The 16031-nt window shown below is 33.7% G+C and overlaps 1 protein-coding gene across 1 annotated transcript in view; it reads right to left on the bottom strand.

The window, feature by feature from the left end:
- LOC117317425 (sonic hedgehog protein A-like) overlaps nt 1–16031 on the bottom strand; it is a 102947-nt gene that overhangs the window by 42867 nt on the left and 44049 nt on the right. Inside the window, exon 2 of the mRNA XM_033872238.1 lies at nt 10343–10601. The gene's annotated coding sequence lies outside the window, so the exon portion shown is untranslated. The remainder of the gene's footprint in view (nt 1–10342; nt 10602–16031) is intronic.

The following is a 16031-nucleotide window of genomic DNA, read 5'->3' as shown; positions in this document are numbered from 1 at the left end:
ATCGCATTAACAAGAACATTTCTTTCATGCTCTCTATTCACCTTACTGAATATGTTGTAATTGTTTCATTTAATCATTTCGAATATTTATCCAAAGGAAGTGTTTTATGCATTTTATGTAAAGCTTTCATTGACTATAATTTGACTGATAGCAACATTATGTTATTTAAAACCACATCAATAACAAGGACCTTCATATTATAAATAAATTTATCACTTTAAACAAAACCTTTAATCCAGCATTGGTCAAACTATAAAAATGGGCGAATATTTGAAGACTTTTTTTATTAAGAGGTATACAAAGAAAACAAATGAATTATTTCCTAGCAAGGTTATGCTGATGCTATCTACTGTTACCACCCAACACACCACTATAGGGCGAATGTTATAATTAATGCAATGTTTCCACCATGGAACACTCAATCTATTGTGGACTAATGAGAAGTGTTTAAGGCGTCGTTACCTACACAATATTACTACACCCTCAACAGTACAGTCTAACACCTTCGCCAGATCAGGCGTTCATAGTGAAATAAATGTATTTAATACATACCTACAATACATAAATTAGATTCCGCAATCAAATCGGTGATAATGTATATTGACACGCCATCCCATTGACAAAGAAATTGATTTAAAATTCGAAGCATTATGAAGTCAGGTTTAGCAATCGTTTTAAAATATGTTAAATGCATAAAGTCTTGAATGAATATTTGTCTTGTGTTTTTCTCTCACTTACGTTAAATTATTTCTGTCAGAAATGGTGTTTTAAAACTCTCGCCACACTACTTGTACGCATATTTTTGGTCTACGTTGCAGCCTTGTTAAATGTATTTATTGTTGCTTCATCCCATATCTAACTGAACTTATTATTATCATTAGTCTACTTTTTATATCTTTAAATTTGTTAATCCTATTAGGATTTCCCTAAATTTAATGTTACAGACCAACATTGTTGACATTTTCAGCATTGCCGTGGAACTAGGAAGGGATGAAACCATTATATAAATCCTTTTTATTATTTACTTTGAATACACTTCATCAAACTCTAAATACGCTATTGACGTATGTGAGTCTTCTGTAAATCTTTTGATAAAGTTACAAATTGAGCAAATGTCAATTTAGCAAAGTCAGTATAATACAATTGAACCTTTCGCTCCTTTAACTTTTACTACGTTACGTGGTATGTTGTGTTTGATTACAAATCACAATCAGATAAAGGATGAAGTACATAAAAATTGTCATAACCATGTCATTTATATTACTAGTAGAATTTTGTGTGACAGTTTGGCTAACTGGTCCATCTTAATTGACATTGCTAACTAACTCATACGTAGCAAGATATTCTCATCTTAACATGGTAACCTAACTTATACCCAGCAGGGTACTTATACCTAACAGGGTACTTTTATCTTAACATGGTTACCTAACTTATACCTAACAGTGTACTTTTATCTTAACATGGTTACCTAACTTATACCCAGCAGGGCACATTTTTTTAACATGGTTACCTAACTTATACCTAACAGGGTACTAGTATCTTAACATGGTTACATAACTTATACCCAGCAGGGTACTTTTATCTTAACATGGTCACCTAACTTATACCTAACAGGGTACTATTATCTTAACATGGTTACCTAACTTATACCCAGCAGGGTACTTTTATCTTAACATGGTTACCTAACTTATACCTAACAGGGTACTATTATCTTAACATGGTTACCTAACTTATACCCAGCAGGGTACTTTTATCTTAACATGGTTACCTTACTTGACAACCTGATGTAATCCAATAAAGGAACCTTACGTAACCACACGAGGGTAGCATATCACACTTTGTAAGGATACCATTGTAATCCTTGACGATACGGTCTTGGTTGTTCATGGAAATTAAACTAAAGATATCATATCTAACTCCTATCTAACTTAACGGATACTGCACGCGTACCAAATATATCGAAAGTACTTCGTATGTAATTAAAAAAAAATATTATGATATGGATTGTACAAATGATCTTATATTTACAAGTCAACTGCCAACATATACATATGATGTGTAATGAATATTGTTAATCACAGATGTCTTGCTTAGGGCTTCTCTTTTGTAAGGATAACTGTGTCACACACAGGACTGCTGGCCTGGTTATAGAATCCCATATCTACACTGAGGTAGGCATTCATTTATATATTCGTTAAGTTTGAGGCCTGTGTTATATAAATGTTTTGAGGTATATCAACATACCTTTCAGTTAAGTTTTTCCCTGTGTTCCTTAAAAATACACTTTTCTGAAACATGATCCAAGACTGACAACATTTTACTGCGTCTCAAGGGAAATTGCCCCATTTCTTTATCGTAACATCGAGTAACTCTTTGATGACGCTTATTACTCACTTGGGTGCACGTCTTAATCTGTATACGATGTGTAATACTATGCACATACTGGTTTAGTAAATATTCAGAAAGGAAAAGTCAGTCTGATAAATATTTAAATTTTGGCAAAAATATTGTAGACGCCAGAAGGATAGATAGATAAAAAATTAAAAAGTTCAACACTAGAAATGAAGAGACTTACTAGACAATGATTTGTTAGTATGGATTAACATATAAAATAAAAATCACCTACATGGAGTCTTTATATCACAAGCTATACTACAACTAAACTTTATATAGTTTAAATTAAAGTTAATATACGTTATACGTGTGTTACAGTTATTATACGTTATACCTGTGGTACAGGTTAGGTACATTATACCTGTGGAACAGTTAATATACGTTATACCTGTGGTACATGTTAGGTACATTATACCTGTGGAACAGGTTAGGTACGTTATACCTGTGGTACAGGTTAGATACGTTATATCTGTGGTACAGGTTAGGTACGTTATATCTGTGGTACAGGTTAGGTACGTTATACCTGTGGTACAGTTAATATACGTTATACCTGTGGTACAGGTTAGGTACGTTATACCTGTGGTACTAGGTTAGGTACGTTATATCTGTTGTACAGGTTAGGTACGTTATACCTGTGGTACAGGTTAGGTACGTTATACCTGTGGTACAGGTTAGGTACGTTATACCTGAGGTACAGGTTAGGTACGTTATACCTGTTGTACAGGTTAGGTACGTTATACCTGTGGTACAGTTAATATACGTTATACCTGTGGTACAGGTTAGGTACGTTATACCTGTGGTATAGGTTAGGTACGTTATATCTGTTGTACAGGTTAGGTACGTTATACCTGTGGTACAGGTTAGGTACGTTATACCTGAGGTACAGGTTAGGTACGTTATACCTGTTGTACAGGTTAGGTACGTTATACCTGAGGTACAGGTTAGGTACGTTATACCTGTGGTACAGGTTAGGTACGTTATACCTGTGGTACAGATTAGGTACATTATACCTGTTGTACAGGTTATGTACGTTATAACTGTGGTACAGGTTAGGTACGTTATATCTGTGGTACAGGTTAGGTACGTTATATCTGTGGTACAGGTTAGGTACGTTATACCTGTGGTACAGGTTAGGTATGTTATACCTGTGGTACAGGTTAGGTACGTTATACCTGTGGTACAGGTTAGGTATGTTATATCTGTGGTACAGGTTAGGTACGTTATATCTGTGGTACAGTTTAGGTATGTTATATCTGTGGTACAGGTTAGGTACGTTATACCTGTGGTATAGGTTAGGTACGTTATACCTGTGGTACAGGTTAGGTACGTTATACCTGTGGTACAGGTTAGGTACGTTATACCTGTGGTACAGGTTAGGTACGTTATACCTGTGGTACAGGTTAGGTACGTTATATATGTGGTACAGGTTAGGTACGTTATAACTGTGGTACAGATAAGGTACGTTATATATGTGGTACAGGTTAGGTACGTTATAACTGTGGAACAGGTTAGGTACGTTATACCTGTGGTACAGGTTAGGTACGTTATACCTGTGGTACAGGTTAGGTACGTTATACCTGTGGTACAGGTTAGGTACGTTATACCTGTGGTACAGGTTAGGTACGTTATACCTGTGGTACAGGTTAGGTACGTTATACCTGTGGTACAGTTAATATACGTTATACCTGTGGTACAGGTAAGGTACGTTATACCTGAGGTACAGGTTAGGTACGTTATACCTGTGGTACAGGTTAGGTACGTTATATCTGTGGTACAGGTTAGGTACGTTATACCTGTGGTACAGGTTAGGTACGTTATATCTGTGGTACAGGTTAGGTACGTTATATCTGTGGTACAGGTTAGGTACGTTATACCTGTGGTACAGGTTAGGTACGTTATACCTGTGGTACAGGTTAGGTACGTTATACCTGTGGTACAGTTAATATACGTTATATATGTGGTACAGGTTAGGTACGTTATATCTGTGGTACATGTTAGGTACATTATACCTGTGGTACAGTTTAGGTACATTATACCTGTGGTACAGTTTAGGTACATTATAACTGTGGTACAGGTTAGGTACGTTATATCTGTGGTACAGGTTAGGTACATTATACCTGTGGTACAGGTTAGGTACATTATACCTGTGGTACAGTTTAGGTACATTATACCTGTGGTATAGGTTAGGTACGTTATATCTGTGGTACAGGTTAGGTACGTTATAACTGTGGAACAGGTTAGGTACGTTATACCTGTGGTACAGGTTAGGTACGTTATACCTGTGGTACAGGTTAGGTATGTTATATCTGTGGTACATGTTAGGTACATTATATCTGTGGTACAGTTAATATACGTTATATCTGTGGTACAGGTTAGGTACATTATACCTGTGGTACAGGTTAGGTATGTTATATCTGTGGTACAGGTTAGGTACGTTATATCTGTGGTACAGTTTAGGTACGTTATACCTGTGGTACAGGTTAGGTACGTTATATCTGTGGTACAGTTTAGGTACATTATACCTGTGGTACAGTTTAGGTATATTATACCTGTGGTATAGGTTAGGTACGTTATATCTGTGGTACAGATTAGTAATGTTATATCTGTGGTACAGATTAGGTACATTGTACCTGTGGTACATTGTAGGTACGTTATACCTGTGGTACAGGTTAGGTACGTTATAACAAGTACACAGGTTTCACTTCATGAAAATATCTTAAAATTATATTAGATATAAAAAATGCATGCATGTAAAATATAAAAAACATTTTTAATTGAACAAATGTATGCAAAACTTACTTATGTCTTATGATGGGTTTGTAGAGTACAGTCTAAAACGCTACAGCCCTTGCAACAAGTGCAAGATACACACTGATGTGTTATATATGATATGGGTATCACTATATCAACACATTATAAAAGTTCACAGAATTAAACTGATATTGATGACTTTTGAACTCCATGACATGAAAACGATATAACGATACCTTAAACAAAATGGCTCCGTGTATATTCAATTTCAGTGTTCAGATCTAGCTATGGTACGCTTACCTTGTAAAACGATCAAGTTCGATTCCTTTGGACGTCAAATACAAAATGATATATAAAGAACCAATGATGAAAAAACTCGAGTTGATAGCCGAAGCACTTTTTATTACTCGTCTTTGCCTATACGAATCAGTCCTTAGATGGATCGATAACGATCTCACCCTGCCTTTACACCCTCTTGGTAAAGACAGACAAAGTCTTGTGTTCCATCGGTCAGACCTAAACGAACGCTCGGCTCGAACACTTTTCTGTGGTAATGTTATCCCTGCATCTAGCCCCGCCCATTATGTGCACCCCTTGCTCTGGGGCTCAGGCTGGGTTGGCTCAGCCTATAACAGTCTTTGGGGATTAATAGATCTCTGATATACGGGTATATGAATATCTATAATGTACAAGACATCAAGATCTATCAGGGTAAGAGAAAACCTTGCATGGAGCCATTGTTTAAACGTTTTCCCGTACAAACAGATGCCTTGTAGGATATGTAAGACGTCAGATACGGGACAAAATTAGCATACGTAACCCCGAATATCTACATCACTCCAAAAAAATGATTTAATGTGAATTAGGTGGTATCTTATCTCTTTTCCGCTTCCAAAGGTATCACATGCGGTGGGTTTGAAATTCACTTGTAGTATTAACAATTAAAATCCGATACCGATTTTAATTTACGAGACAAAAGGTGAAGTTGACAATGCTGACATATTTTGTACAGGTGGATGGTGAAGCTTACGTGACGCATTTCAGACACCTAATAATTATCACAAATCGCCATCTATACTCTGTTTATATACTACAATCAATTTATTTATAAAAATAGGTTTTTACTGATAAAGTATGCGGGAAATTTTTTAGTCACGGATCGCACCAGAAAGTAGTGTTCTGTGATATACACGGCAAATAGTGCAAAACAATTAGATTATTTATTCAATATTCACAAGGCACAATGGATCATAAATCATAGCGTTAGCACGCGATTACAACCTCTGATCCCGAGAACTTAACACACTATACAGTTACCATTTTATTACCTTCTAAGTGGCCTATCAGAAACAGATTCCGATTGACATTCAGTAATTGATTTGATTTACAAGTAGAAGCATCCCACTGACACGGCTGTGTTTACTTATCATATTTACACTTCAATACATTTTGGCAATGAAATACCTAGTTTAAGCAAAACCAAGACGCTGTGTTCCGATCGTTGTAGTATCTGTGCGTAATTTGCAGTAATACATATGTACATGTACTATAGTAATGAACCTATACAGTATAGCATTAAACCTATGGTTTATCGCATTGAACTTATCAACAATGGCATTAATCATATGACCATCGCATTGAACTATCAACTATAGCATTAAACATATGATCTACCCCATTAAACCTATCAACTATAGCATTAAACATTATGATATATCGCATTAAACATATCAACTATGGCATTAAACATATGATCTATCGCATTAAACCTATCAATTATAGCATTTAAGCCTAAACACTAAAGTATTTAATATTTGCATTAATACAGCTAACATATTAACATGTTTATATTTGTATTATTACATTAAAATGAATTGTTGTTCATCGCTTCAAGCGAATATTTCGTGTGATTTTCTTTAACTATTTTACTCTGATATTCACTTTAATGTCTTGATAAACTGATCATTTAGTAAAATTATTCTCTATGTTATTTCTAAAAGGTATAGCTCGATATAAAATATGCTATCATTAAAACAACAATTTGTTGAATAAGTGATAAACACAGAACATCGTCTCCCGGTTAAGGTCATCTAATAAAAACACTCGCTTTAAATCATGAGAATTTTATTGTCAATAAAATTGCGCCAAAAAATCTTACTTCAAATATAAAATTTCGAAATTGGAAAAAGTAACGTATTAAAAATATAGATGTCCTGGAGGCCTGCTGATGTTCACGCCCAATACTGGGACCGATAATGCTTAATTTCCCTAAGTGAGTGGCTACCATCATCATATAGATTCTTCGCCTTAACTAACAGTAGTGTGTTTCTCCCCAACATATACCCCGATTATATTTAAGGCCCGTATAGAGACGTACAATACTCGGACCACTGTATCTAAGGAACTAACAACACAACACCTGGGTAGAAGAGAACCCTTTTCACTTGACGGACCAAAGGACCCGTTAAGCAAAGCCGTGCTTGTGTTTTATACGACCACCTGATTTATGGTAGAGATGCTTATCGACTTAACGCTAAAGAGAGATGTTTATTATTCAATGTTTAAACAAATATAATAAATTTTACTGTTGTTTGTCAAGCATCAACTAGCAGACTGGCGAAGGGTTTCGGTACATAGAGGACTGTTTTTAGGCCCTTTCGGGTAGTTAATGTATATCGGTGAGCGGACATTGTCCCATGGTAATAGATACGTACGCCGATACAATCCAACACTCTGTATAATTCTAGCCGGACTTTAAGCACTGTGAAGTAAGAGTATGTGGCAAGTGCATTTATATTTGAAGATAAAGCAAATTTTGTACCAGCATGACAAACAGTGTTCTCATATGTTTACTTAAAAAATGTTTTCATTTTTTTTCAAATGCCTACCTAATAAGTTTACATATTTTTCGGGCATATAGTGCATTTTACGATTTGAATGTTAACATGCGATATTTAAAAGTGAGGTTATTATATAAAGTAGTTTGTTGTTACGCGTTTTTAATGTTTCGTTTAAGATTTCGGTCATCAATTCTCATGAAGCTTTCTTTCTGTTATATATCTACTGGATTCAACCTTTTATGTATTGCAAACAATACTTTATGAAGTCAGTAAATACATTTCCTTACAGTTAGTTCCACGACTATATCTGAACTTCGCTGTTATCCTGTTCTCTACATTGTTTTCTCAGCTTTGCTATTGGATTGTATATTATATGACCTATATCTTACCTATATAACATATACAGGTGCCACTTATAACCGCAAATATATTAAGACTCCGATGAAACTTTATTATTTACTTCACCTGATTAGCACTTCATTACAGTCATCATAAATACGAATTCTATCCATACCAGTTTTTTCTAAGTCAAATGTTGCAATAATTAGTTTAAAAGCATTTAACCGTTAAAGGATATCCATAGACATACAGTATAATACCAAACTTCTAAAATTTAAACTATTACTGAAACACATATCAATATTTGAATATTACCTGTTTATACGTTTTTTATGATTATCAGACTCGGAGAACCGTTGAAATGAGTTTTGTAGCTCGCTGGGAAGTTCTGGTATTGGTAGTGTCGATCTACACTTCCCGCCTGTCATCTGCTCAATTTCACATGAGCGATGACTTGGCATGGAACCCATTGCGCACTCACCATAACGGGTTAATAATGTACACAAAAATATGCTACATGTTCAATTACAAGATAACGACAGTGTCATTAACAACGTTTGGCTACATCTCTGTGGAGGACAGGACTGGTCTGACAGGGAACTCTTCTCTAAAAGTCAAATGAAAGTTCACATTCGAGAGTTCTGTACGGTAAACAATGGCTAAATGGAATTTCAGATAACGAAACAGTATAAAAAAATCACTGACATTTGAAATCGTTGAAGATGTAAAGACTCCGTAAACAATGATCGCGATAGTGAGTCAGCCCCTAACACATTAACTTAAAAACGTAAAATAACAGGTAAGATAGACACTCAACTCAACAATAACAGGTAAGATAGACACCCAACTCAACAATAACAGGTAAGATAGACACTCAACTCAACAATAACAGGTAAGATAGACACTCAACTCAACAATAACAGGTAAGATAGACACTCAACTCAACAATAACAGGTAAGATAGACACCCAACTCAACAATAACAGGTAAGATAGACACTCAACTCAACAATAACAGGTAAGATAGACACTCAACTCAACAACCGTGGATTTGATAGCTAAAGCAATTCACTTCCATTGTACAACCAAAGGAAACCAGAGGATACAACGTTCCAAATTATAACAAATATACATGAATGTTCGACACATTCGCGGGTATTCATCAGATTAAAAACGTAACGACGAAAATATTATTGTTATAAAGACATTGTGCAAATATAACGGCAGATCACAAAATTCCCTCCTTTGTTACATACGATGTACTATCATTGTGATGCCATTTATGGTATATCAAGATGAGCCAAGTAAATTTGTAGGATGAAGTCTGGTAATATAATGATGCTGTCATTTCTATTTCCGACAAATACCGTAAGCTTTTAACCATAAAAATGATATTGTTAAAGTATTGATAGATAAATATAATGAAGATTAATATTTACATAATGAACACATTTACTCAAACATTTAAGAACACCAGATAAAATGAAGTTTTACACAAATATGGGTGTAAATATGATGTAAAAAGCTGAAGAAAGTACATCATAGGAACTTTGAAATACATTTCTATCTAACTAAAAACTCAACTAGAATAGTGAATCTGTTATTAATACAGGCGATAATATGATGTGTTATATATACCCATATTAATATGGTACCAGAATAACACGAATCCTGTTAAAACATATTTTGAGAGATGCTCAGTACTGATATGTAATGCACTGGAAGTGTAATAGAGAAATATCACATATTTCTTTTTAATTTTTTTTTTTTTCCTTTTTTAATTTTCTGTTTTAATTTTGATACTTTTTACGATAAAAGGAAGGGAAGTACTAGCGCTGTGACGATCAAGTAAAACAAGCATATTGTTTTCGCTGTTTTACCTTTTCAGAAGAATTTCACAGTAGTATTTCTATCAACTTCCGAAATTATGCTGAACCTAGACAAATAAAGAAATATGTACAGCTGATTACGAAACAGTGACATTTAAGTTAGTTGAAGTTTAAGTATTAAAAAGCATTACCTTTTGTCTGTGTTGTTGCTATTCTTCCTCTGGCTGTTCAACAGGTGAAACTTCGACAGCGTCTCACTCTCTGGGGGTAACGGACGCTTTAGGTCTATATATAGGTGCCAGTGTTTTGTCTAAGATTCTGAACGTTTCGTGCTAAAACGTTTATAATAGAGATTTTTTTCTTTGAGTTTATCGACAGCATCAATTCTTTCTTCTTCTGTAGACTTCCAAATATTTTCTATAGAAAATTTGACGGCCCAAGTTGTGAAATCTGAAAGTAAAAGAGAAAAAAAGAACTTTTTATATGTATGTATGAAAGGCGTTTGCATAATCTTATCATAATAGGATAATAAAGAGAAAACAGTAAAAATGACAAGGGATACGTCGGTGAATTGGTGTATCCCGAGCCTGTTTCCCAGACACAATGTGCCTTTAAAAAGCTTTTGTTCTGTTGGTTCCGTGAGTACTGACGACTATTTTATGACTTTAATGAACACTACAGGCTTTTAGCACCTCATGAACAGTTAAACATTTAGTTAGGCAAGCGTTAAATTACTCAATATTATCCATTAGGTTATGAATTTTCACACACGATGTAAATATACCTTTCAGTCACATGAAACTGACGTCAGATTTGGTAGTTTTTGTAACAGTTCCTGCTAAACTGTCTTTTTTATTTTGCCTGACAAGACCTAAGATTGTCATCAGCGAAAAATCAAAAATAGTGCATACATGTGTACTCCTGTTCTAACGATGATTATAATTTCAGCTTCAGCATGTTTGATTATTATTTCAGCTTCAGCATGTTTGATTATTATTTCAGCTTCAGCATGTTTGAGTCTACTGATGCTTGTGATTTTGATATCATCACTGTATATACAAGAGTACATCAGTCAAACAGCATTCCATTATCATTACTATGCACTTAGAATCCTGCAAGTAATTAATATATTTGATACTTTCAACTGATACCTTTAAATGTTTATAAACTTTTTCATTTAGTAATATATTTCATAGTTGTTATATACAATTAAAGGGGGAGAAGAACAACAGGTAAAGCAAACGCGAGTCACTCCTTGAATAAATTCAACAAATTATCAAAATGTACAGCTAATCAAGTTAATGTCGTCGATCGACAAGGGAAAATAAAATAGTCTTGGCGTAATCAGGAATACCGACATGACCACTGCATGACGTTTTATAGATATACGAGTATATATCGTTATATAAGTGTCGTGTCGGTGATATCATTATGGTTTGCACGCTGGAGAGAGAGCTCAAATGATACTATTTAAGGTTAAAGTTTTTCTACTACATTCATTCGGTTATATTATTAACATTTATTCAGACTACGTAATATTTAAGCAATATTAAGCTCCATCAATGCAGAAAAGCAAAAAAGCAAAACATTCTTTTTGATTAATGTTTCTATCAAATGATTAATTTCTGGCTTCTTTATTGTTATGAAAGTTGACCTGATATGTTGACACTCACTCTGAATGATTTGTTATAAATAATAACAACAACCATCCTTGATGACACATGCTGTATCTGTTGTTGACGTGCTACTTTACTCTCCTCATTATCGACTGGTTTATGATTAATATCCAACTGCTAATTGGGTTCAGGATCGTTGTCAATTACACACTCATTTTATGTCATTTCTTCTATTTATATTACAAATACAGATTTGAACAATAACTGGCTGCTTCCGAAGTATTGTGCTTCCCGTACGTGCGACAGAAACACCTGTACGAACAATACGGTTCGTCATTATCAGGACTAGAGCATATATACAATGCTGTACTAACACTGATATATCCACCAAACATTCTCATAGAAATGAATAACCATTCAGTACAAATTTAGTTTGGTAAATGAAAGGAGACAACAGATAGATGATTATGATTAAAGGATATGTTATCATGACTTGCTGGTTGTTATAACCTTTGGCTATGATAGTACACCAGAGTCACATTTAACTACACTCTCCTTTTGGTAAACGCTAACTGTAGAAACACAAGGATACACACAACTTTATAAGTAATTGAAAACATCTGCAAAGGAAATGATCGATAATAAACATAAAAGCTAAACAAATTCATAATTAATTTAAAGGAAACCTATTTCAATATGTATATATATATAACATGTAATATGGAAATAAGAATGATGTTTGTGCCAAAACTCTGATCTTTTAAAATGAAAATAAATAATAACACATTTATTGCTTTTATGGTATATTCTGGTTTTCATGTTTTATAACAAAACATTTCTGATTTATTGAAAACGACACATACATTTTCGTGTTCAGTTGAATTGAAACGTGTGTTGTTTAGATTTAAGTAAGATCTATATATAATTTAATGTTATATATCTTATCGTCAATAAAATATAACATCTTATGTTCCTTAAATCGCTGTCTGTTGCTGTAAAATATTACAGAGTTCTTTAGTGATGTTGATCGCGTGATAACAGCTATAACGACGGAGGGCCTTCATAAACTACAAGGTGATTACGAGGACTTGCAGTGAGGCAGCACACGTTCGTCCAATCAGGAGAGCTCTCCTACTGGAACTCAGATTAGTGCGCGCTGTTATGCAGGCTGGAGACGGCACACTCGACCATGTTCTACACCTTAATATATTTACGTATAAATTATTTTTTAACAATATAAGTAAATGTTGACCAAAGACCATCCGCAATGAGCTAGAAGGTGTATCTAGTATCATTATAATTCGTGATAGAATTAATAAATTAATTAAAATGATAGAACATTTATAACATTTACGTTACAGCCGCCACGCAATACTTGTTGATAAGATAGAGGAATCGAAGTAATGTTTCTGTCACGTTTGTCGATAAGGTTATTGTAATATACTGCTTACTGTCTCACGTATTCTCATAGTACGAATAACAAATGACATCACCTCAAATATGTGTATCACAAGTCAAACGCCATGTAAGATAAATCACGCATATTATCCTCACAAACATTCATATCAATCTATAACTATCATCTCTAACATATAAATCACAAATAAACACCACCTATATATAAATCTATAACTATCATCTCAATCATAAGAATCACAAATAACACATTCTATATATAAATCTCTATAACTATCATCTCTAACATAAAAATCACAAATATCATCCCCTATATATACATCTATAACTATCATCTCTATCATATAAATCACAAATAACATCCCCTATATATAAATCTTTATAACTATCATTTCTAACATATAAATCTCAAATAACATACCGTGTATATAAATCTTTATAACTAGCATCTCTAACATATAAATCACAAATAACACTCCCTATATATAAATCTATAACTATCATCTCTAACATATAAATAACAAATAAACACCAGATATATATAAATCTATAACTATCATCTCTAACATATAAATCACAAATAACACCCCCTATATTTAAATCTTTAACTATCATCTCTAACATTTAAATCACAAATAAACACCCCCTATATATAAATCTATAACTATCATCTCTAACATATAAATCACAAATAAAAGCTATGATCTCAAAATTACAAATTACGAGTAATATATCCCACAAAATATACATCTCCATAACCATGCTCTCAAACATATAAATCACAAGTAATATACCACCAATATAAATCTTTTAAACTATAATCTCAAACATACAAAAAACAAGAAAAATATCCTAAATAACATTAAATGTACTTTCAAACACACAATTCACAAGTAGTATATATGAGCACAAAATCCTATCTTAAAGTTTAGGTAATTTCACATGAAGTGTCATAACTATAATGCTTGTTTCTTGAAAATGAATTAAGTATGAAATACATATAGTTTAAAACGAAATAATATTGTACACTGTTTCGGTTTCTTGCACAGAAGGTCTCTAGTGAGTGTGTTTTTGCTTATTGTTTCGTTGTTATTATAATAAAAATATCTGAGTATTTTTAGTTAAGTAAAATGTTAATGTCTTACACGTGGTATTAACCATAGCATTACTATAAATTGATACTAAGCAGCCTCACTTTAAATGCATTTCACCTGCAGTTTTATACAAAATGGTATTATTGTTTCATGTATATCCTATTTAACATCAAACGTTGTATTTTTGGAACATACACCATTTCAGCTGCTCGGAACAATAGTAAATGAGTTAATCATTGTTATGTTGGATGGTATCTTGAGTAATTGTCTCTGTTATTTTATCTTAAACGAAGAAACGGCCTTGAAAAAACGCAAGCAAATCTAAACTGAACTGCAACGCACGGGATTGGATAAAAAATAATCTAATGCATATTTTCAACTCTGGAAGAGAAGCTTCAGCGATGGTGGGGCATTTATATAACGACAATGTGCATTTAACAAATATGCCCAACTGGTTTGTCTGATATTAAAAACCCGACGCTTGCAAAACGAATCATGATAATCAATTAAGACAATCTGGAGAAATTGTTCTTGCCCCTTTACACAGTAACGCCCCCAGGTTATTATCGATTGTATCGTTATGGCCTGTTATATACTCCTCAGACCACAGACAACGCTTCCGGTTCGTACACCGCTGTTGTTATATGTTATGTGCAGGTTTCATACAACAGACATCGCTTCCAGCTCGGTGTGCAGCACTGTTCTCCATTGATGATTTTTGACTCTTTACTAAATCAATTTTTATTTCCTTAAAACTGTAAAACTCATTGGTACGCAAAAATGATGAACGACTCTGGTTGAATTTTCCCCTACTAAATCAGTTTTTGTTAATTTTTGCTGTCTGAGTGGGTAATTTGTTGGTCCTCCGATTAAGAATTTTAGGGTCACAACATAAGTTCTGAGGGTGTGTTGACATTATTGCAACTATTGTCTAATTTATACAGGTAAAGACCAATAACATACGACCAGTATTGGATACTTGAACGCAACCTCTTTAACAATAAAATTGGTTTTGCTTTGGTAGACCACTAAATGAAATTAAGATATGATGTCTGCAAATCGATATGTATTGTCACAAAGTTCTGTATTCGGATTGTTGTGTGTTTATTCAAACAAAATGTATCTAAAAAGTGTACAATTTTGCTTTTGATTATGACCACATACATGGGAATACAGAACTTCTGTATACACAAAAAGATACAAAAATGGATTATTATTCTCTTAAATAATAACTAGAACGCAAAAACAAGGAAACAAGTCTCTCAAAAACTTATTGTGTCCTATTTATAATGCCAAGGAATCACTGAACAATACAAAGGCCAAACTTAACCCTTACCCTTAAGGCACTGTCGCTCTGTTTACGTCACTCAGAACCTATCACAACTTAATCATCAAAGAAAAACGAGATTGAGAATACATCGATACTTCATCGAATGCATCATAACAACGTTTGTTGTTTAATCTGGCAAAGGTAGGATATTTCTATACTATGAACAATATTTTTCCCTTTGGAGTTTGATAGTGTTATCAATATAAATGTTTTCCTACAAGCTTTGTTATACATACATATATATACGAGTTTAGATACAGATGCATATATTTAGTCCCTGTAATAAACAGCTTATTAATTTTAACCTGATTAAAAATGCGTTTATACATTGATTACAATTGAAAGTATATTAGAAAAAATAAAGAATTATCACTTACTAAAGCAAATACCATATGCTAGTTTACTGCTAATACGTGTACGGATA

This window comes from Pecten maximus, chromosome 2 (assembly GCF_902652985.1).
Source record: "Pecten maximus chromosome 2, xPecMax1.1, whole genome shotgun sequence".
NCBI lineage: Eukaryota > Metazoa > Mollusca > Bivalvia > Pectinida > Pectinidae > Pecten > Pecten maximus.
This window is presented reverse-complemented; position numbering and strand designations above follow the sequence as displayed.